The sequence below is a fragment of the Chelonia mydas genome, chromosome 7, assembly GCF_015237465.2.
Source record: "Chelonia mydas isolate rCheMyd1 chromosome 7, rCheMyd1.pri.v2, whole genome shotgun sequence".
Lineage (NCBI taxonomy): Eukaryota > Metazoa > Chordata > Testudines > Cheloniidae > Chelonia > Chelonia mydas.
The window spans coordinates 93,858,437-93,881,374 of record NC_057853.1 but is presented as its reverse complement, the minus strand read 5'-3'; the positions used below and the strand labels follow the sequence as shown (position 1 = coordinate 93,881,374).

The following is a 22,938-nucleotide window of genomic DNA, read 5'->3' as shown; positions in this document are numbered from 1 at the left end:
TTTTTCCTATGCTTGAGAGTAGACTGCTTCCTATATCCTTGCTTTAGATTTAGAGCTGTTGCTCCACTTCACCTTCTCAATGGAATTTTGGCCAAGGAAGTCATAACTGACCAAACTGAGGATGTCCAAAGTACTTGGGATGTCCCCAAGTTCCCTGAAGAACCTAGTCTGTGCTGGTAATCCACAAATGAGTCAGGACTGCCACCTTGTTCTTACCCTGCTGCGTAAGAGATTTTTTCCTTCAGCTGGGATTCAGTAAGGGTATCCCATCCGACAAATCAAAACAATCCAGGAGCCTTGCAAACAGCCCAAACTACCAACTTCCATTTTGACCTCAGAGGAGGAAGGGGCACCTCAAATCATCCACACAGCAATTGGCATCAGCTGGAAAAAAATGCCAATTCCTAATTAAAATTGTGGGATGTCATCATTCATGCTAAACAGCAATACTAGTGTTTCCTATATTATATGTATGCAAAGGATTTCGACAGGGCTCTCATCTTACATTTCAGTAACTATATTCTACCAATGACTAGAGTAAGGAGGGGGCCTACATGACAGGAATTACTAAGGTCATGTCCCAGTTCTGACATGGATTCTTATTATCTTCACAGCATATACCTGGGAGTGGGGGAGGACTTTGGGATCCTGTACTAACCTACTAAAATAAAGCACTAAGAGCATGGCTTTACTCTTAGAGTGAAGTAAGAGAAAAGATCTTGATTTTGTTGTTCATATTCATTGTTACTATCTTGAACACAGAACACACATTCTGGAAGGTTGCAATGTAGCACCATTTTATTTCTTAAAATCCAGAACACAACAAAACCCTGAAATAGCAAGAGACAAAGCAGGCTGCTCCCTAAAACAGAGGCACAACTCACCCCTACCTTACTGTAAGCTTGCTATCTGCAAACTTACTGCTGGTAGGCCCAGAATTGCACACTTCCCTACAGGGCTCCCTAATCTGCAAGCAGGACCACAAAAAGACATTGAAATTTAAAGTGACAACCTACACCTTTAAAAGATTTAAAAGATTATTCAGTATACCATAATTCCCTTTGTGGCTTTGAATTAGTCCTGAACACTCTGCCTCCATTTTCTAATATTGAGAATGGGATTAGCACTTATTTGACTCTATTATAGGGGGTATGACGATTAAATTAGCCAATATTTCTAAAGCTAACTGAAGATTAAAAGTTTTTGTTCACAAGATCATTATTATTTAGATTGCAGTAATGCTCCACAGTGCACCAGATCTACCCAAACTCAGTCATGGTTCCAGTCTACATTCTAAAACAGCAAAGGCAGACAAGGACTGGGACAAAATAAATACAGCCTACAAGCAAATGATGAGAGCCACATAGGGCATGTCTACACTGAAATTAAACATCTGCTGCTGGCTCATGTCAGCTGACTCAGTCTCATGGGGCTCAGGCTTAGGAGCTGTTTAATTGTGGAGTACATGTTCAGCCTTGGGCTGGAGCCCGAGCTCTAGGACCCTTTCCCCTTCGCAGGGTCTCAGAGCCCGGGCTCCAGCCTAAGCCCAAATGTCTACACCACAATTAAACAGCCCCTTAGCCCGAGTCCAAGTCAGCTGACATGGGCCAGCCAGGAGTTTTTAATTGCAGTGTAGACATAGGCATAACTTGCCAGATAGATGGACAGAGATCAGGGTGACAACAAAAACACATCTTCGTTATAGGTTTGTTTGTTTATGTTGTTGGTGGGATAACTTCTCCAATCCATTCTCCGCTATTCATCCCCCTCATATTTCCCCACAGCAACCCCCAACTTCAAGTCCATTTATCCTATGCCTTCCTTCCCAACACTTGACCCCTTGCCTCCACATAAATGAGAGATCAGCAATGAATAAAGGAGAAGTAGTAGTCAGTCAGCAAAAGCATCAAAGTAGTCTCATCTAAGAGTATACGAAAGAGGACAAGAAACATACAAGAATCCTGCCCATCTTGAAATGCTGACTGAAAGAACTGACTTAGAAGTCAGGAATTACCCAAAACATTGGGGAATTTGGGATTCGGTGTATTGGAATACCATACAATACAAGAGTGGTTTCACTCAGAGTGAAGGAAGAAAAAAGATCTTGATTTTGTTATTCCCATGCATTATGACTAGTACCTTAAATATATAAAATATGACCAAAAAAATTAAAGCCTACAAATATTGTAGAAATCGTTTGCTTCCTTTTACTACTGCTGTGTTGGCAATTAATCTATAATTCTACTTATCTTGTATTCCAGACTACAGATTTGTTTTGTAGGAGGACTGAATTTTCTGGGCTGCCAGGTTCACACTGACTTCAAAATTTTTCAAAAACTGGCTGTTTATAGGCATTCTATTGAGTAGATTGACTTTTCTGTAATATCATTCTAATAAGGTTTTATCCATATGTGGTTAGAAACTGCAACTAGGTTATAACTGAAAGGATACTTTATAATGAGAACTGAATAAGGGATGATTAAAACTTTAAACAACTTTAAATTTGTTATCTTCCCCGGTTGCTTTTAAAAATTATGAACCTTATCTAAAATCATAGCCAAAAATGGTTCTACAGAAGCCATGTTTCACATTTTTAAATAATTTGAATTAAAAAGGAATAATGCATTATGAGTCACACATCCAGTGAAATCTAGAAGTAAATAGATTTACTCGCACAAGTAAGAGGAAATGCAGAATCAAGGCCTTTTATTCTTGTTATTCTGGATACATGCAGATAGTGAGTAAATGGCCTTCAGTATGAATGAATAGCTGAAACAACATAACACTTCCAACATTGATTTAGGTACCATTCAGTCAGGTACATTCACCTGTATCACATTTCTTTGACATCTGGGAAAGCCATAATATATATCAGTGCTAGATGACATTCATTGTTTAGCTTATAAGCAAAATCTTGGCCCCTTTGAAATCAGTGGCAAAACCCCCAAAGATTTCAATGATGCGAGGGCTAAGGGACTCACCCCTCTGAAAAGATAACATGTTTCCTTTGTTTCTTTAGAATAGATATTTATTAAAGGGGTAACCTCCTACTGACTGACTGATTCCATAATTTTAGACACTGGCATTTTATATTTACAGACAAAAATTCAAGTCTAGGGCCAAGTCTACACTAGCACTTACGTTGGCAAAAACTTTTGTCACTCAAGGACGTGAAAAAAACCACACCCCGGAGTGATATAAGTTTTGCTGGCTACATCACTGGAAACATCTTCCCGCAAACACAGCTAGCATCACTTGTTGAGCTGGTTTTATTATATCGACGGGAACACTCTCTCCCTTCAGCATAACACAGCTACACAAGCGCTCTGACAGTGGCACAGCTGTATTGGTACAACTGTGCTGCTGTAAGCTTGTAAGTATAGACATGGCCTATATCAGCTAGAAATCATTCCTACTTGAGTTCATATTTCACGTATTGTAAATATCCCATTTTTTCCGTTGAGACTTGCAAAGAGTTTTCTTGTACTATACACAAGATTCGGTTTGACTCAAAGTCACAATATAAACATTTTCAGCACTGTACTATCATTGGGTTGGATTTTATGTCATTTTGCAGCATGTCATCTTTTATTAAGTCAAACTGCAGAAAGACATCACAGCTTTGCAGCAAAATCTATGAGGTACAAAAAGCTGACACATTGGTTGTTACTAAGTAAAGGTTGCTCTGAAATAGAAGATGGAAGCCAAACAGATTGCATATTGAGGCATCTGTATTCTGCACTGCAAAGCACAAGTGCTTGGTGGAATGTCACACACAGCCCCACTGTTTATGATGAGCATATAAATTAAACAAAAAAACAAGCAGAAAACACCATTTCCAAGACAAGACTTTTTATAAGAGTCTTGTACTTGTTCTTCGTTGTGTAAACTGCTGATTTTCCTAAAACGGATGTGTGGGTTAGGGTTGCCAGGCATCTGGTTTTCAACTGGAAAATCCAGTCAAAAAAGGGACCTGGCTGTGTCCGGTCAGTATGCTGACTGGACACTAAAAGTCCGGTTACCAGAGTAACTGCAATCAGCCTACCCTCCGAGAGGATAGGAAAAGCAGCAGCTGCTGCCTGGAGGAGCTGCTCAGCTGTTGACAGAGAGAACTGGCTCCCAGACCTGTGGCTTCAGCCTCCAGGGACCATCCGCCCCACTGTGCCCTGATTGCCCTTCCCAGCCCCTTACTCCAGGGACCAACCCCACACTGGCCCCTCGCTCTGTGGACCGACACCCCCTCTCTGCCCCGCAGTGCCCTGATTTCCCCCGGCCCCTCACTCCGAAGTCCCATACCTCCCTCTGCCCCAACTGCCCCTGGCCCCTCATTCTGGGGACTGAGCCAGAGCCCAGAGCCCAACCGCTGTACCCTGATTGGGCAGGCAGGCTCCGCATCAGCTCCTCCCAGCCCAGCTCTCCGGGGGGAAGCAGGGGTCTCCAGTTTTCAGCAATTAGAGTGTTGGCAACCCTATTGTGATTCGATAGGTCAATTGATTTTATGCTTTCAACATATTACAGCACCTCCATATGGGGAAGATGACAGCACTTTCACTAGTCAAAACTGTTTTCCAGTTATTGTGAAAACAAGTGAAACTGCGTCAGTGGAAAAGGACTTTCCCCACTAAGCTAAATTTGTGACTGCTTCTTTGTATACAAGAGAGACAAGGTGGGTGAGGTAGTATCTTTTATTGGACCCAGAGGCAGATTACAGTTTTGCTGGGCCAGAGCAAGTGGCCAATTTTGTGGGGCCCTGGGCTCTCCCCACCCTTTCCACCTGCCATTCCCCCAACCCCCGGTGATCTTGCCGGGGAGCAGGGTCGGAACGCAGGGGCAAGCTCCACCCGTCTGGCACTCCTGCCAGGGAGCGAGGTCAGGGCGTGGGGGCTTGCCCTGCTCCACCTGCCCGGTGTTCCTGCTGGAGAGTGGAGGTTGGGGCGCAGGGGGCTTGCCCTGCTCCCCGGCAGAAGCACCAGGCTGGCAGAGCAGAGCAAGCCCCCACACCTCGACCCCGTTCCTTGGCAGGAGTGCTAGACGGAGTGGGGCAAGCCCCTATGCCCTGACCTCGCTCCCCGGCCAGAGTGCTGGACAGGTGGAGCGGGACAAGCCCCAGCGCCCTGATCCCACTCCTTAGCAAGAGCGCCAGGGGTGGAGCGGAACAGAGCAGGTAGGGACCATTTTTCTGGGGTCCCTCAATTGGCCGTGGCCACTGGGCACCAGCCCTATTAACCTCATTGGCTAATCTGCCACTGATTAGACAGAATTCTATTGGTGAGAGAGACACAAGCTTTTGAGCTTACATAGAGCTCTTTTTCAGGGCTTTATATTGTATACAATATATTCTCTGTGATTCTAGAACTCTCTCACTACAGTAAGTCACTTAGAACAGAGATCTTTTTTGTGGTAGTGTAATGGCCATTAAGAAACTGCTTTATCTATTCTCACGTATCCTTCTCCAAGAAAAATGTAAGTATTATTGATATTTGAGACTTGTTTTACATTAGAGGCAAACTGTAGCTGATCATTAGCACTTTATACATGAACTCAGAGTAAGGAATCTACTATTACTGGAGCAAGGAATCTACTATTCAAATATCACGGTTTGGAAAATTTATCTTCATAAAGTGAAGCTAAATCAACTGTGGTCTAGTCTCCTCTACTTGTGAGAGGAAGCTGCCTGTATACATCCCCCACATATTGTGTGAATAACTCTTGAATTAGGTAAGCCAATTTTCTCCTAAAACCCCCCACAATTTTATTATTTTCTTTTAGACTTTTCTTCAAAAATTATGGTGGATACAATATGAAGGAGCTTATTAGCTACTAGCAAACTTAATTGAATGGACAGTAATTCAAATACTGGCTCCATTTGGTCCTTTCCTGATGCTGAATTATACTATATACACTATGGTGCCCTTATGCATATGATCACACTGTGCTATCAAAAAGTAAACTCCATGGTTGAAAGCAACTTCCAAATAAAATGAGAGGCTATTTCATGCTGCAACTACATACTATTTTCATGTAGATGTAAATGAAAGCCAGCAAGAAGAATATTCTAAAGGACCAATAGTTAAGCAAAGTAATAGTTTGTGAAAGAGAACAATCTCTTAGTTTGGACCAGCCATTGCAAAGCTTCTATAAAACAGTTCATATTCCACCCAAAACAACATTTGCTGCTGTACGATTTCATTAGAGAGTCCAGGACGAGCTAACAAAATATTGGCCCAAATTCAGTCCGTAGAGTAAAAATGTGGAAATCTAATACATTCAATAGAGTTATTATAGCCACTTACATCAGTCCTGGATTTGGTACACACTTTCTGTCCTAGATTTTTGGGAACTAGCAAAGTAGTTCTTCAAACAAAATGGGTGCACCCAGAGACACTAAAGCAAAGAGGGTTAAATGCAGAGTTTTACGGTCTTTACAGTGTCAGAACCGCAAAAAAAAAAAAATGCAAGGGTGAAATGTGCCTTTTTTGTAAGAGAGTTAGAGTACTTAAATGTCTATGGTCTTAATCAGGCTTCCTGCTATTAGTGACAGAGGAGTTCCTGGTGTTGATGCTTGCTCATCAATAAGCCAGGATAGAAATATTTCTTCTGAACATTCTATTCCTCAGAAATTAATTAAACCTGAATAAGCCCTTTTGGAGTTATGTTGTGAAAAGTTTTGTTTACTAGAATTGTTCATCAAGAAACTAAAGCTATGAGATGCACTAGGAACAAGTTTTAACATATGTAAACCCAGGATCTTGAAATTAACATATATTCCTAAAATAATTGTTTGGGTGTAGGGAAAAGGAAATTAATACAACTGGAGAAGAAAAAGACAAGATGAGGTGCTTTTTCAGGCTAATTTTAAAGCTAATTTTACCCACCCACATGTACAGAAAGCAGAATGAAAGTGGCCTGGATCACAACACAGGTTTGGTTGCTACACATTATTATTATGCATACCACCTACAGAACAGATTTGAAAATCTCTCACTTGTTACCAATATCAACTAATATCCATTCCCTCTATGCCCTCATCATAGCTATCTGGCATGTGTCCTGTGCATGAATCAAAGTGGCATCCAGTATGGAAAAAGTCATTTCTTAACAGTTCAACATGTGTTGGGTTTCCTTGGCTGGTTATAATCCTGCTGAGCCAGTGTGTGGCAACAAATCAGATGCAAGGGAGTCCTGCTCCCATTCAAGTGCATGGCTAGACTCCCATTGATTTCAATGGGAGCAGGTCCTTCAAAGACTACTAACATTGCTGTGACAAGTTTTAACATAACTTTCCTCCCAATAAGCTAAAGTTGTCCTTGGGCCCTAAGGACGCCTCCTAAAATGTTCTTTGTAGGTTCTCAAGAGGCAATTGCTTAGATCCTCACCTCTTTGAAGTGTTCCAGCTCTGAACTTGTTTCTCCAGTTATCATCTTGCTGATTGTAGCATGAAAAAGCTGGTACTTGTTATTTTCTCCAGCCCATCTACAATTTTGGATCTTCCCCACCCACATGAACTTGCTCACATACTGGGTCTGCAAATCCCCCAATATAAAAGTTTGGATTCATTCAAGAGCTGCTCTATCTTTAACTCAATCTAGTGGGAGAGAGAAATCTATTTATCAGAAAGATGCACCATAGCTATGAAATATCATCCCTTGTTTAAGAAACTTTTTAGTATCATTGAGATGTGAACCAGATTGCATACTGGTTTAATGCAGGCCATACACAGCAAAATTACACAGAATGGGGAAAGTCTGAAGGAAGAAAATACTAGGAAAATAGTGGATCAAGATTCTGTTACAATTAGATTTTCATTAATTAGAGTGAATATCACTGTGCCTGTCTATATTAGCACTTGAAAAAAAAATTTAAAAAAAAGATTTTTACTCAGTACTTCACCCCATTAAAACTTTAAACAATTTACAGCCTTGATGACTACAGTAAGGAGAATAAATGAAAATACCACCCGTCTATCCATCTAGCTACTTATTTTGCCCTCCATCACCACAATATATGAGCATCCAATACTACTGTAGTGGTTGGTGACATAAATGACTGTCAGTTTTGGCCTTTTACTGCTGAAGCGCATACAGTGAAAAGTTGATGCCATTCATTTTGTGAAACTGTTGTTTTCCTCTTCTGTATTAGCTTTTGAAGAAGTGCAGTTTCCCCTTTGCTGGGATTTAGTTGCTTCATTTGAAAAACGAAGAACAGGAGCTTCAAGGCCACAGAGATATGTTGTTTCCCCTAACCAGCATTAGAGAGTGCTAAATACAGAAATTATTCAAGATACCAACAAGCACAGAGGAGAGACAAAGGGGACAAACAATAACATCAGTAAGCTCTGATGAGAGAATCTACCATAAAACTCTAAAAACCAATTCTAGTGGTTAAAAAAAAAAAATTAGTGCATAAATGAAGCAGGATCAACTTTATTGCTTTAGGTTTTGTTCTTATTAGTAGTAGTAATAATACTGAGGTAGAATTGCTTATGCGTGCCCTGTGCAGTTGGCAATTTCCTTTCTCCTTTTACTCGGTTTAACTAAATACAGAAACACATAGTAGTTTAGGTAGGCAGAACGTAGTTACCCAAACCAAAACTTAGCCAGGGCACTGGGGTTAACACCTGAGCTATGGAACCCCAACAGCACATTGACCTCAAACATCCTGCTAAGGCATTCGTTCAGTAATGAGTCAGGCAGAGATAATCCATCACCACCACACTCCTGCATGCTGCCTTCCTGTCCAGCATGTCCAATCCAAGTATTGTCCATGCCTGACCCTGCTTTGCTTCTGCAATTGTTGAACTAGTCCTAACTATGGCTATTTGCAGATGTATGACTTCAGACTCTGATTTCAACAATCAAGTATTATATATAGGCATGGAAGAATTAGATGAGTAAACGTCAGTAAACATAGGTTTCACTGTGTACACACACACACACACACACACACACACAGAGCAACAAAAAATATTGCCATTGATAATAATCTAAATATACAGATAGGAAAAGAAAGATGCTGCTTGAGAACTTCTTAGAGTTTGATTTGATATATAAATTTGGTATACTTTGATATGTAATGTTGACAATTTGTGTTTTAACAGATATAAAACTACCTTTTTGAATCTCAGCATCTACTGTCATTAAATAATTATTGTGTGACCCCCTATAATTTCCCACAACTGTGAAAATTTGATAAAAATTGAATAAAAAAATGTTTAAAACCCATAATTTTGTACAACTGTGAAAATTTAAAAATCAATAGAAATAAAAATATTACTTAAGATAAATATTGATATTATCTATTGAAATTTTACAAAGTATCAAATTCTGCCCAGTTTAATTATATTGATGATAAAACATTGCATCTTTCTGTAACAGGATGGCAAGGCTCTTCTGTTGACCCATGCTGTGATGGAATCCTGCATAAAACTGCCAGCTAATTCCTAATTACTCAATATGGAAGATGTAGCTCATTAGCTCACCATATGGAAGAGCTGGGAGCAGCCCTTTAGGCAGAAGGTTCTTTCCAAAGAACCTGCCAAGTCTGGGGCGTGTGTTTTCATTTGAGTTACCAGTAAAGCCAGGCCCCAGAGAAAGTGAGTTTCTCTCAATACCGAGGCCCTGATTCTCAGTTGTTCCATTTCTGTGCACAGAAATATGGGAAGAGCAAAGGAGGCCATGGGCACCTTAGAACAGAAAGAGTGCAGTGTGCTCTGGCCACTTCTCCTAGCCTGGGGGCTATCCAGGGAACAGATGCAGGGCCCTTATGCCTGCTCTGTGCCAGCCACAGAGGATATGTCTCCACTTCATTGATTGCAAGCCTCCCAGCCCAGTAAGCAGACTTCCGCTAGAGAAGCTTGAGCTAGCTCGCAAAAAAAATTAGCAGTGCTGACGTTGCAGCTCCAGCACACACCCAGGCTACCCACCTGAGCTCAGACCTTGGGGGTCGGGTGGGCTTGAGAATGCAAGCTACCACCCAATCCGCAACTTCCAAACTGCTATTCTTAGCATGCTAGGTCAAGCCCCACTAGCGAGTCTGAGCATCACTCCCCCACCTGCCATGCAGACATACCCAAAGGCCCTCTTCGTTGGGCAAAGCAGCTGGATTGCTACAGAAAAATCAAGCGCAGTGTGCTTATTACTTTGGACAGAGCAGGGTCGGAACATACATAACTAGACATTCTGGGTTAACTCTTGTCACTCATCTTAGCTAGACACTATTAAAACACCAAAACTTAACCCAGGAAGATGGAGGATGATTTGTTCTACATCTTTTGCTGTGAAATAGCAGAGAAGGTTTCACCTACCAGAGAGACCAGTACACTTTTTGTATTATATGTATTATTTGATTTACTCTCCATCTCACCTCTTGAAAAGGAATTCCACACAATGGGCCAAATTCACCTTTGGGTTAAGGGGTTACAGTCCCACTAAGTTATCTCCTCTTGCATCAGCAGTGAATTGAATTGACTGACTTAACATCTAAATGAACTAACTACTCAAACACACAATAGTACACAGTTTCTAGCACTGTAGGGGGCTAGGTAAGGTCTGAGAGCATGTCTGCATAGGGACACTCAGGAAAGTTAAGTTGAGGTGCATTAGTTAAAGTGCATTAAATCCATGTGCAGATGCTCTAATTCAGAAGTAAAGTGGCCACTTTGTAAATTAAGCTGAAGTGAACTACAGCCACTTTATTTCTGAATGTGTGAGAGTCCACACAGGGTGTTTCATTAGCTGTGAATTCACACTTTCAGTAAATTTGGTGAAACTTTCCTTAGCATCCCCATGTAGACATGCCCTGGCTATCACCGTAATAGCCACTTATCACTTCCAACATATTCTTCTAGGCATTTCTCTGCCCCCATCACCATTGAGCTGTAGTAAAATAATGCTTAATACATTAGGGATTTTTCTACTGAGCCTTCACATCCTTCTTCTGTTTAGTATGCTCCAGTGTTTTCCATTTAGATATTTTTAATCTTTGACCGAAGAGTCATTCTATTCCATATCTGCATCTGACAGCTCTTAGCCTGTATATTTAACTGGCCTAAAATCTTTTGTTCAAAATGTGACTACATGTTCCTCCTAATTTCTTTGAATTCTACAATACAAACTTCATTGAAAAGTTATTAAAAGAATGATAGATTGTTCCCAGCCTGAAAAGATTTTGGAGATGCTGATTTTCTGCCACTAAGCTTTTTTAATTTGATGTGCCATCCTTTTATTTTTCCACAGGTTTACATTTTCCACCTAAACCTTTATAGGAAGCCCATCAAATTTTGTTTAATACAGTTTTGGCATCAGTTCCATGAACTGTATAAATTTAATCACATGAATAATTCTACTTATTTACATGGGCCTATTTACATGCTTAAAATTATGCACATGCTTAAGTATCTCATGGAATCAGGTGTTTTATTAATTAGCAATGATTGCACCTCAATTATAAATGTAAAGAGGGGTCTAAGCAATCAATTAGCATTGCCTTACTTCAATGAAAGGCAGAACTGGGGTACAGCATTCCAGTAAAATAATTTCTCCTATTTACATTTAGCTGATCGAGGCTACGAAAACATGTTAGAAAAAGCAAAAAGTCCAATATCAATTTAAAAACAAAGATTCAAAATGTATAGTTATATAGGGCTACATTTTCAAAAAATATTAATAATTTTGGGCTCCCAACTTGAGATACCTTAAAAGAGACCTGAGTTGCAGAGGGCCAGTGCTGAATACTTCAGCAGTCCAGGCCCCTTTAAGGTGGCAGTTGGCACCCAAAAACTGAAGCATCCAAAAAATCAGTAGTCACTTCTGAAAATGTAGGCCAAGATGTTTAAATCTTGTTCTATTCTAGTGGCAATACTGTCAGGCAATCCAAATAATTAGTCTGACCTTTCTTTGACAGGACTCACTTCTCACACTGCTTTTCCAAACGTCCAATTCTACTTTTGTCAAGTCTTTCCCGAAAGTCAATGTTAAATTAATTGGTCTGTAAAAGAAGTAGACCTAGGCCCAGATCCACAAAAAGACACTTAACTCCCACTTCAGGCACAACGGAGATCCTCCAGATTCCTGCTTGGTTGCCCCCTAAATCTGGAGGAGCCTTAAGTCCCTCGGCACCTAAATTTTGGCCAGTGAAGTCCCTTATGTGCCTATGTTTCTGCTGCTGCCACTGGGCACACAATGTCTCAGTCTAGGCACCTAAGCATCTCTCTGTCACCTAAGCCCCAACAGGATCTTCAAACCAAGTGAAGATAGGTGTTCCAGCTCCTATCTCTCCTGCAGGGCCCAATCTGGTAAGCGTTCTCAAAGCATGCCTAACTCCACATAAAATGGCTGGGGGAGAGGATGGGGAAGAGAGACAGTAGTCTTCCTTATTTGAACATGGATCTCCCACTTCTCAGGTGGGTGCCCTAACCACTGGCTCTGGGATAGTCCAATGTAGATCTCCCTCAATCTCTCCTGCTGAAGCTCTTCCACTGTGGATAAATAATTACATACGCATTGGGCCAGGCAGAGATAGTGAGAATAACCCTGTAGCCCAGTAGTCAGGGCAGTCACCTGGGGGTAGAACACCCTTCTTCTCAGGCTGAAGAGGGAACTGAACCAGTGTCTCCCACAGCCTGGCTGAGTGCCCTAACAAGAGGGATGAAGGTTAGAAGGACTTCTCCTTCCTCCACCATTTTGCATGGAGTTAAGTGTGGAACCACTTGAGTTCTTGCAAGAAATGGCTTAGGTGCCTGGCTCCTGAAGATGTTTCCCTGCTGTGGATCCCAACTGGAGACAGATGCCTCCCTCCAGCCTAGGTTTAGTCACCTAACTCACAGAGGGAGGGGGCAGGGGTGGCTTAGGATACACTCCTTTCCTCAGCATCTGCTATTGGCTAGCTTTTGTGACCACTCTTCCTACACTCTAGTTTTTGTGGATCCCTTTCATAAGCACATCTCTCCCACCACCCCATGTGTTATATAGGGAGCCTAGACCCCTTAGGGTTTGTGGATTCTACCAGGTGGTTAGGTGCCCAAAAGTTAGGTATCGCAACACTGAGCGTTGCAACGCCTGAATACCTTTTGCCCATCTGCCTCCCCACCATATCCAGCAAGTCCACTGAAAATGGACAAGAAACTACCTTCTTTGTTTGCTTTTCACTGTGTGTGCGCATCTTCTGGAATGGTCTGCAATACCAGTAGTTTTGTACTTTGGAGTCTCCTGACAGAAGAGTGGAAAAGCCTATGGTGGTGTTTTCAACAAATTACTGCAGGAACATATTGATTTTATAGTTTAAAATTGTCCTTATTCGGTTGAAAAACCCAGGTGGAATTAAACTGTGAAATGAGAGCTGGAAGCAATCCAACAACCAGATTTTTAAAAGGTATTTAGGAGCCTATTTATAAGATTATTATAAAGCCAGAAGGGACTATTGTCATAATCTAGACTGACCTCCCGTATAACGCAAGCTGGGCAACTGGAAGATAGTGAAGGATGACAACAGGGAATCAAAAGAAGAAATGGACAGTAAAGCGTCGAGAGAAATAGAAAAGCAAGGGAAACAAAGCACAAATAGGAGTCAAGTGACTAAAGAAATAAGGACCAAAAAAAAAAAAAGCTGTGACAATGTGTAAAGTACACCAAAATGGTGAGCTGGAAAAAAGTGCAACTATAAATAACAGAAAAACAGCAAACAAGCAGGAAAGAAAAACAGGTCTTAGAAATATGTCAAAACAATACAACTGTACAATATTATGATTAACTTATTACACTGAACATTCTCCCTCAATATATTTACACTATGCACCATCTACTAAAATGTAACTACATATTTAAATGCATGGGAATTAAACAAAAGTATTATATTTAAACTACTAAATCATCCCTCCTCTCCTGTAAAGAGCAGAACTGGAAGTTCTGAAATCATTATTCTATTCCTGGTTCTGCCATAAATTCCAGTTTGAAGTTGGTCAACTCACTTAAAGGTGATTGTAAAGGTTTAAAAAAAAAAATTGGGCCTCTCTCCCCCTTTTTTGCTTCTTTTTTTCTGATTTATAAAGACAGCCTGAGCTTTCCCCAATCCCTATTCTCTTACTTTAGAAAAAGGAGAGTCAAGTCTGGTCTTCCTTGGTTTTTCTTGTGGGATCATAGTGAGGTCTGAAAACATGTTTATTAAGAGCTCTAACAACTTAGTTGAAGATATGCACGTGTTGAATCTTTAACAGACTTCCTTTTATTCAACATCAATCACTGAAGAGCTAGACAGGTGTTTAGCTCCCTCTCCTCACCACACACCATAACAATTTTAAACAGTTGAAAACTGCCTCTTTTTCTTCAATTAATTAACTTTCAGCTCTCTTGCTAACATGATGTCACTATCGCACTTGTTCTCCAATCATCAAGTCCAGCTGACTGGCCTCAACAAGACCTGAATTTCTAATGTAACAAAAACAAAAAAAAACCCCAAGCCCTAGCAGAAATTAAAAATAAATTTAATAACAAAACAAACCCCCAGCCATCTTTATCCATCACAAAGCAGCAAAAAGGACAAGCACAGGTTTTTCCTATGCAGGTCACCTTCAATCTCAGCACTGTCCTTTTCCCCATCTATAAATTAGAGAGGATATTTGTTTTTCTCTCAGAGTGATGTGAGGCTTAACTAATCAACATTTGCAAAGCACTTTGTGTTTCTATAGTACTTTCCATGTAGAAGTCACAAAATATTAGTTTATTATTTAGTCTCTTCTTTTCTGAAACTGGATTTCATATTTAAAACTTTCAATAGCAGGATCCAAACCTTTTGAGAGAGAGTCTACACAGAGACAATATCCATATGATATTATTACCCTCCACACTCCTTCCAACCCATCGCAGGGTGCCTTCTTATATGTATTTCTTTAGGCGCTGAAAATCTGAAGCTCCCATTCCATTAGCTCTACCTCATTATGCATATGCATTATAATTCAGCCTTAATACACTGTACGTGGTCACATACAATACTTGACCCTAAAGGACCCCTGCTTACTTCACTGTTTGGATAGTGAATAAAGCAAGGGTTGTTTAGTAGAGAGGCCCACAACCACGCGTTGAACAATAAAGATAAAAGTACTGAACAGCTGCCACATTCATTGCGAATAGGGCACTATACTTGGGTTCGGTTACCTGTCTTGTCTCCCATCTGCTGTGAGACCTTGCACAGCTTGCTTCCCGTCTGTAAAATGGGAGTTCCTAAAGCATTTTTTAAAAATCTACATATGAAGCATGCTATATAAGAGCCAACTATTTATTGTAATTATTATATATGCACAACAACGGAGGTAGGAGTCCTGTGGGAAAATATAGTATGTAGCAGTGAAGTTAAAGACTGCATCATCATATCAAGATACCAGGGGTTGTGTGGACAAACTTAAATCTGGCATTTCCTGCCTATTTTTTATTCTCTTTGAAATCTAACTGTTCTTTTTATATAGGTTTCTGTATGGAACTGATTTGTGTGTGGAATACTTTATAAAGAGAGGAAAATCATCTCTGAAAGAAATAACCGTTCTTAGAACTTAAATAGTGTTTGATATACTTATCCTCCCAACATCCCTGTGATGGAAGCAAGACTGATAATCCCCATTTTACAGATGAGGACAAGCCCTTTTGTCGCTCTATAAAACTACAAAACAAGCTGATAGCAGAGCAGGCACTAGGAACTCATGAGCTCAGATTCCCAGTCTCTGATTTTTCATGCACACAATAGGGAAAAAAAACCATCAGTAGGTACAAATGAGTGGATTAGAAGAATGTATTTTTGGTACTGGAATGTCAATAGATTATCTGAACACTAGGATGTAATATAGAATATGATCTTACATTTTAGAAACACAACAACAAGTATACTGGAAGGGGGAGACACAATACTGTATTTTTCCTTGTTTGGGGAGGGGGTAAAAATGCTTTTACTGCATTTCCTTCTAGTGCAAGCCAGCACTAATCCAAATATCTCCCAGTGGGCAAAACAAAGCCACGTTAGGTATTTGTGTATCCCCATTGGCTTTCACTTGATTAAAGGAAACTGCTTCATTATAGAAGCAAAGTAGAACAATTCCTTGGAGTATTAAAGCACAATTTTCTATGTGTATTACCATGCAAGGATGAAAAAAAGATGCAATACTCTTTTCTAAATACCTGGGCATCAGGATTGGATTTTATTGATATTTTGATGAGATTTAGAATGCCTGGCTATTCATCTAGCAGAGATTCAGATTACAAGCAAAATTCTATAAAAACAGAACTATAGTCTTCCTCCCCATCCTTTTTCCTCAAGTGAAAAAAAAATTTAGTTTGAAAATTTCTATTTTGTATCACTGACCTATTGTTTGAACTATCATTATTTTACAGAGTCTACAAAGCAGGAGCTCATGAGAAGATGTCTCTATTAACTTTCTCGAGCTATATTCAACTTCTATAATTTGATTAAAAGGTGGAGAGGAAAGGGAGTTGGAAACACAGTGAAAACTCAGACCTCTGGCCTGTTATCCTGACTCAATTTCTTGTTTTCTGCTGGATACACACCTGGGTCTAACTTTAAGATCCAGAAACTTAGAGCTACCATGAGGATGCAGTAGAGTATGAAAATAATAAGCCTTTTCTTTTTCTTCATTCTCCAGTGCACTTGTCAGTTTCTGAACTTAGAAAACCCTAGAAGTACACAGGAGGCTATACATTGCAGAGAGACTTCATTAATTGTAGTATCCCAGGGAACAACAACAACAAAAAAGTTACAGCTAGAAAATATCAGTGATGCACAGGTTATCAAAACTAGTGCCAAAACAGAAGCCTCAGCATTTAATAATGTGGTGCAAACCCAAAGCAGTAAAAATGGAATTCTGTAAATATAAATGAATATATAAGAAAATCAAGTAACAAGATTTAAAATTATTTTTCTTCTATTCCACCTTTGTGCAGTCTGGAAAAAGGACGAAAAGTCAGGTCAATCCTGCAGAGGTTTAAGCACTCTGGCTTGATCCAGGAAAGAACTTAAATACATGCTTAGATTTAAGGATGACAGTAGTCTCACTGGTTTCACAGTAGCAGCCGTGTTAGTCTGTATTCGCAAAAACAAAAGGAGGACTTGTGGCACCTTAGAGACTAACCAATTTATATGAGCATAAGCTTTCATGAGCATCCGATGAAGTGAGCTGTAGCTCACAAAAGCTCATGCTCAAATAAATTGGTTAGTCTCTAAGGTGCCACAAGTACTCCTTTTCTTTTAGTAGTCTCACTGAAGACTATGGAGTCTTTCCGATGGCTCCACTGGGCACTGGATAGAAAGAGATGGCAGCCTGTGACAGGGTTCGACTCACCACTGCAGGCGCCTCCTGCTGGTCACCCCAGGAATTAGCTCTCAACCGCTGCAGAGCGCCCTCAACGCATGGTGTCGGGCCCATCATTTGCTCTGCTGCCCTGGGACCTGCGTTGCTCCCTGCTTGGACAGTCCTCGTCTGCTTCAGGACACTTCCCGCTGGCAGTTCCCACCGCTTCAGTCTCACCCCCTTCCGAGGGGCTGGGAGGGGAAGGGGGAGGTGTTGTTAAGAGCAATCCTTCTGTCTGCACCTGCCTCAGTGGCCAACCGCAACCCTATAGTCTAGCCCCTTACCTCAGGGGCCAGTTGCAGTCTGTGTCAGCCCCTCTCCTCAATGGCCAGGTGCAGTGCAGAGGGGGAAAGGTGGGGGGACGACCCAGGCCTGCCCGCTACTCTGGGCGCCGACCCAGGGACCCTCCTTTAGTGGCAGCCTCTCTCGGTCCTTCTTCCTTCCCCTCTTGCCTGCTCAGTTTCCCTGGGCCACTTCCCCTTTGGCCCTATGCACCTTCCTAACCCTTTGCATCAGGGCCGCAGCCTGGCAGGTAATGGGCTGGAGCCCCTATCTGCTCCCCCAAGCCTGCCCAGCACTGCTCTGTCCAAGGTGCTGCTCCTTTCATCAGGAGCAAGTCCATCTCCCTTGCTGGCCAGGGAGTGACTGCCTTCTCCCTAGCTGGGCAGCCTTTATATAGGACCTAGCCCGGTCCTGATTGGCTGCCCCTTCCCCTGCCCTGATTGGCTCTCCCCAGGCCTTCACTGATTGGCTCCTGGTCTGCGCAGCCTCTCTGGCCTGGTTCAGCCCTTTTTCTCAGAGGGTGGGGCTCTGCCCCACCACACAGCCACATCAGAATTAAAGGCCATTTTAAGTGTGACATTGGCTCCCCCATACCATGCCCAAATCAAAAGGCAAATTTTTATATTTTTTCAATGTAAACCTGTAGACCTTTTCCTTGCAGAGTTGGACTTCAATATGTCAACTGAACAAAAGAGGGGCTTGTCAATAGAAAAATAAATTGATGTTAAATTGGACAAGCTGTTTGTAAATTAAGAAACATTTAAAAAAAATTTGGCATTCAGCATAGACAACAAACTCTAACCTTTGTTCACCAACTCTTAGCTTGTGAACACAGTGTGGGAGACAATGAAATTTAAGTTTATTGGACTCATCTAATACTTGGGTAGGAGAGGAGGAGAATAAGGAAAGGAATACCAAATCACACTGCTAGCCCCATCATCCCCTGTCATGCAGACCTCCTCAATTGCTCACTTCCTAAGGAAGGCTGCAGAAGCTGTGCCTTTGGAAAGGTTGAGGATGAGGATGAAAACAGATCAGGGCCATTTGCATAGAGAGAAGGAGGTTGCCATCAAAGTGGGAGAGATCATGGATAAGGGGAGTATGAGAGGCAGAGCCTACCAACCAAATCCATCATCATTGGGTGGCAGGAATGGGGACATCAAGCCTAACTTTAAAGGTCCCAGGTCTAAAAATTGTTGGCCTTAAACTGTCCATCTGTAAAACAAATATAATATCTACATGCTTTGCAGGGATGTTAAGATTATTGATGTTTGCAAAGTTCTTTGAACACAGAAAGCACTATATATAAATGCTAAGTTATTATGACAGGGAACATAACTAGTCCAATTTCTCTCAGCCTCAGAGAGTAAATATTTCTTCAGCTCTGCTCAGAGAATTCTGATTGCCTTAAACTTTAGGCACTCAACTTTGAAAAACTGACTGTATTTTTCAGTTTTGCTATTAAATAAGATCTACACAGCTTCCTAGCTTCCATTTTTTTTATACTTTATAAAGTGCTTTGGGATATCACGACTGGGCAGTAGTAATAGCTGCCATTTCAGTTACACACTCTGCAAAGTTCAATTACAAACCAAAGCTGTATAAAAAATATTTTTGGGTCTACAGCTTTCCATGGTTGGTCTCATGCCAGAAGGAAATGGTGTTAGTTTGTGTTTTATTTAAAGTTGGAGGAAAGATTTTTTATTTTTTTTTTCAAAAAAAGGAGCTAAACACTGAGATGAAAAAAGACTTTTTTGATACCCAAATAGTATAAAGAGGATATACAAATAAATCCTGCCCACCCTCCAAAGTTAACTAGTGGTTAACCTCCACGAATAAAACCTTTTGGCTAAATTTGGTGATGGGGAATTAAAAGAAATTAAATAATCAAAAAATCATAACTGAGCACACTTTGTAGTTATCCACTAAAATTTTTGCAGAGTGCAATGGCTCTCCACCCCTTTGTGATACCAGTGAAGAAGGAACTGGATGCTCTCCCTTCTTAGCTTAATCAGTTGCCCAGCCAAGACAGAGGCTCCTGATCGCAAGCTGCTGGGACAATTCACAACAGAGAAATTGCAAACGTCTCATTAAAACATATGGTCATTCCCTCTTATTGGCAGTCTCTGCACACTACTAGCCTTGAGGGTTTATTTTATGCCACCTTTGTTGTCCACGCTACTCAGATCCCAATTATAACTACATTTAAACACGATGTTGTTAGTTTAAGAAAGCAAGAAGAGAAACAGACTAAAAACCAAAGTCATTTACTCTTACCAGTGTTTACCAAAGTCATTTACTCTCAAACTATGAGAAGATGCATCCAGGTTTGGAGGGGAAAAAAAATAAAAAGTCCAAAGATTGGAAATTGTATTGCTATATGATTCGCAGTGTTTCAGCTCATAGCTGTTTCTTGTAGCTAACAGCCTCTCAGTCATTCTCCCAAAATTCTGTGTGTCTCTGCCTTCTAGAGAGGGCCTGACTGACATACAGAGAAAGCCCTTTATTTTTTTCGATAAGGCACCTCATATATGGGCACCCTAAAGGATGTGAATTGTGAGTTGATGGGCCTTAGGCAGCATTACAATATATTCATACAGAGATTACACAGACTGAGAAATACTATACCAAATTATAAACCTCAAGTACATAGATCTTCAGACCTCCATAAACCCATGTCTTCACATCAGGGGCAAGAAAAAAAAATCGTGGATGTGAGAAAATTGTGGATCCCATCAATTTATGATTTCTCAGCATTTTGCAAGATTCTGCAAAATGTTAAGTTTTCATTTTAGTGATACGTTTCCCCCTGCCCGTCCATTGTAAAGGTACAGCTCTCCATTTGGAAATAGCTGCACTGCTGGCCTGATAACCCAACCTTGCAGACATCTGTCTCCAACCAAGCAATAGTCAAGATATCGAAACAGATTTCCTGGCACACAGCAAACTGGCCCTTCAACCAGGTTACCCAGTGCATGGAGTATCATCGCAGCATACAGGCCACCCTCCCATGGTGTAGTGCCAACATAGGTACTCAGATGCTATTCCTGTTCTCTGCTCCTGGCATAGCAGATAAAAGGGGCATGGCCAAAAGAATAGGGGTGTGCATGCCACAGCAGTCATTGGCATTTTCAGTCTCTTGTGGCCATTTGGAGCCAAAGTAAATGACAAGAACCTTTAGGCTGTTCTAACATGGTAAAAGAGATAGGCACCTACATATCAACTGTACCAAGGAGTCATTAATGAGTTAAAGTTAATGTGAGCTTTATGTCATCTTTGCACCCACACACCCTGACCTATGCATTGTGCAGTTCATCTATGCCCCAAGATCTGACTCATTAGCTCTTCCCTTCCCACAAGCCATTCACTTCAAAGATCTTTACATTTCATACCCTCCACTCTAAACATTAAGCCTGGATAGGGTTTCTCCCCTGAAAATGGAAACTACATGCATAAAAACAATACAGATGTAGTATCTAGATCATACATTTTACTTCACACAAGTAACATTAACTTTCCCACATCACACGTACTGTATGGGCCAGACTGGGATCAGATTATACTCAGGAACATGATGTGGCCATGTGTGTGCAGGCACTCCTGCCTCCCCATGTCCCACTATTGTGTTGCCTGTACAAGGAGGGAGAAGTTTTTTCCATAGGGCAGGACAGCTCCACACGACTCTCCCCACAGAGAAGTGTGTTGAGCAAACAGTCTAGTTCCATATGTTTACATTTAACCATCTAAACAAGGGAAATGTTGTATGTGTAAGACAGGGGTGGGCAAACTTTTTGGCCCAAGGACTACATCTGGGTATGGAAATTGTATGGTGGGCCATGAATTCTCAAGAAATTTGGGGTTGGGGTGTGGGGTTGGGGGTGAGGGTGAGGGTTCTTGCTGGGGGTGCAAGCTCTGGGGTGGGGCCATAAATGGGGAGTTCAGGGTGCGGGAGGGAGCTCTGAGCTGGAGCAGAGGGTTGGGGTGCAGGGTAGGGGGAGGGCACAGGGTGGGGGTAGGGATAAGAGGTTGGGAGTGCAGGAGGATGCTCTGGGCTGGGACGGAGGGGTTCGGAAGCGGGAAGGGGATGAGGGCTGGGACAGGGGGTAGGAGGGTGGGAGGGGGTCAGGAGTACAGGCTGCGGGTGGTGCTTATCTCAAGCAGCTCCCAGAAGCAGCAACATGTCCCCCTCTGGCTCTAATGTGGAGGTGTGGCCAGGTGCCTCTGTGCCCTGCCCAGTCCGCAGGCGCCGCCCCTGCAGCTCTCACTGGCCATGGTTCCTGGCCAATGGGAGCTGCGGGGGAGGCACTTGGGGCGGGGGAAGCGTGCAGAACCCCCTGGCTGCCCCAACGTGTAGGAGCCGGAGAGGGGCATGCCGCTGCTTCCAGGAGTCATGCAGAGCCATGGCATGCATGGAGAGGGGCAAGCCCTGGATCCTGCTCCCCAGCGGGAGCTCAAGGGCCAGATTAAAACATCTGAAGGGCTGGATGCAGCCCCTAGGTCGTAGTTTGCCCACCCCTGGTGTCAGAGTAAGCTAGTGCTGCTTAGGATAAGAATCTGTACATTTTGTCCTGACTTTTCAATGTGTCGTTCACACAGGGTTTTTGTATTGTTCTCTTGATGTTTACATTCTAATGTTAAGCTACTAACAAAACTGTAAGAGTGCAATTCCATGGAGATCAGGTTACAATGTCAAGATGAAACAAATCAATACCAGGACAAGTCTTTACAAACCTCATTATGATGTCAACATGAACTAAAATAAAGGTCAATACATTAATAACTAGACAATGTACTAACCAAACTCAAAACTACATTAAAAATACTAAGTTTGAAAAAAAGATGTTAAATGCATGGACATTTTTATTTGAGTTCCATTTATCCAAGCCTTTATATGACTTATGTTTTCTATTAGTGTTCCCAAATAGAAGGCCTAAATCCTTCTATTTTGTGCAGAAGTTAGGCCTTTATTTTTAAAGAAAATAAGTTCTTGACTGTAGAGGTAACCTTCTAAATGTGCACCGAAGGGATAGGATTTTCTTGAGCCCACAGACTAACAGTTCCATACTGTTCATGTAACCCCTTTACATTGAAAGTAACTGGAGACTTTCATTCAGAACTTTTTGGGCAGCAGTGAAATGCACAACATTTATGTCAATTTCACTTTGCTAGGGAAAGCTGCAAGCAGCACTGGAGTTTCTCACACAGGTGAGGAAAACTGACAAAACAGCAACCGAGTGTGCGTGTATGCAGGGCCAGTTCTAAGGGTGGGCAACCAGGTTGGTCACCTTCGGTGCACACTTACAGGGAGTGCT

General features: G+C 41.7%; 1 protein-coding gene across 3 annotated transcripts in view; it reads right to left on the bottom strand.

The window, feature by feature from the left end:
* The window catches only part of LOC102947282 (heparan sulfate glucosamine 3-O-sulfotransferase 1), a 106,908-nt gene that overhangs the window by 73,168 nt on the left and 10,802 nt on the right, over positions 1-22,938 (bottom strand). The window contains exon 1 of one of the 3 annotated variants that reach the window (XM_043551111.1): positions 17,629-17,980. The exons of the other annotated variants lie outside the window; for them this stretch is intronic. The gene's annotated coding sequence lies outside the window, so the exon portion shown is untranslated. Of the gene's footprint in view, positions 1-17,628; positions 17,981-22,938 lie in introns of those variants that run through there. 3 annotated transcript variants of the gene reach the window in all.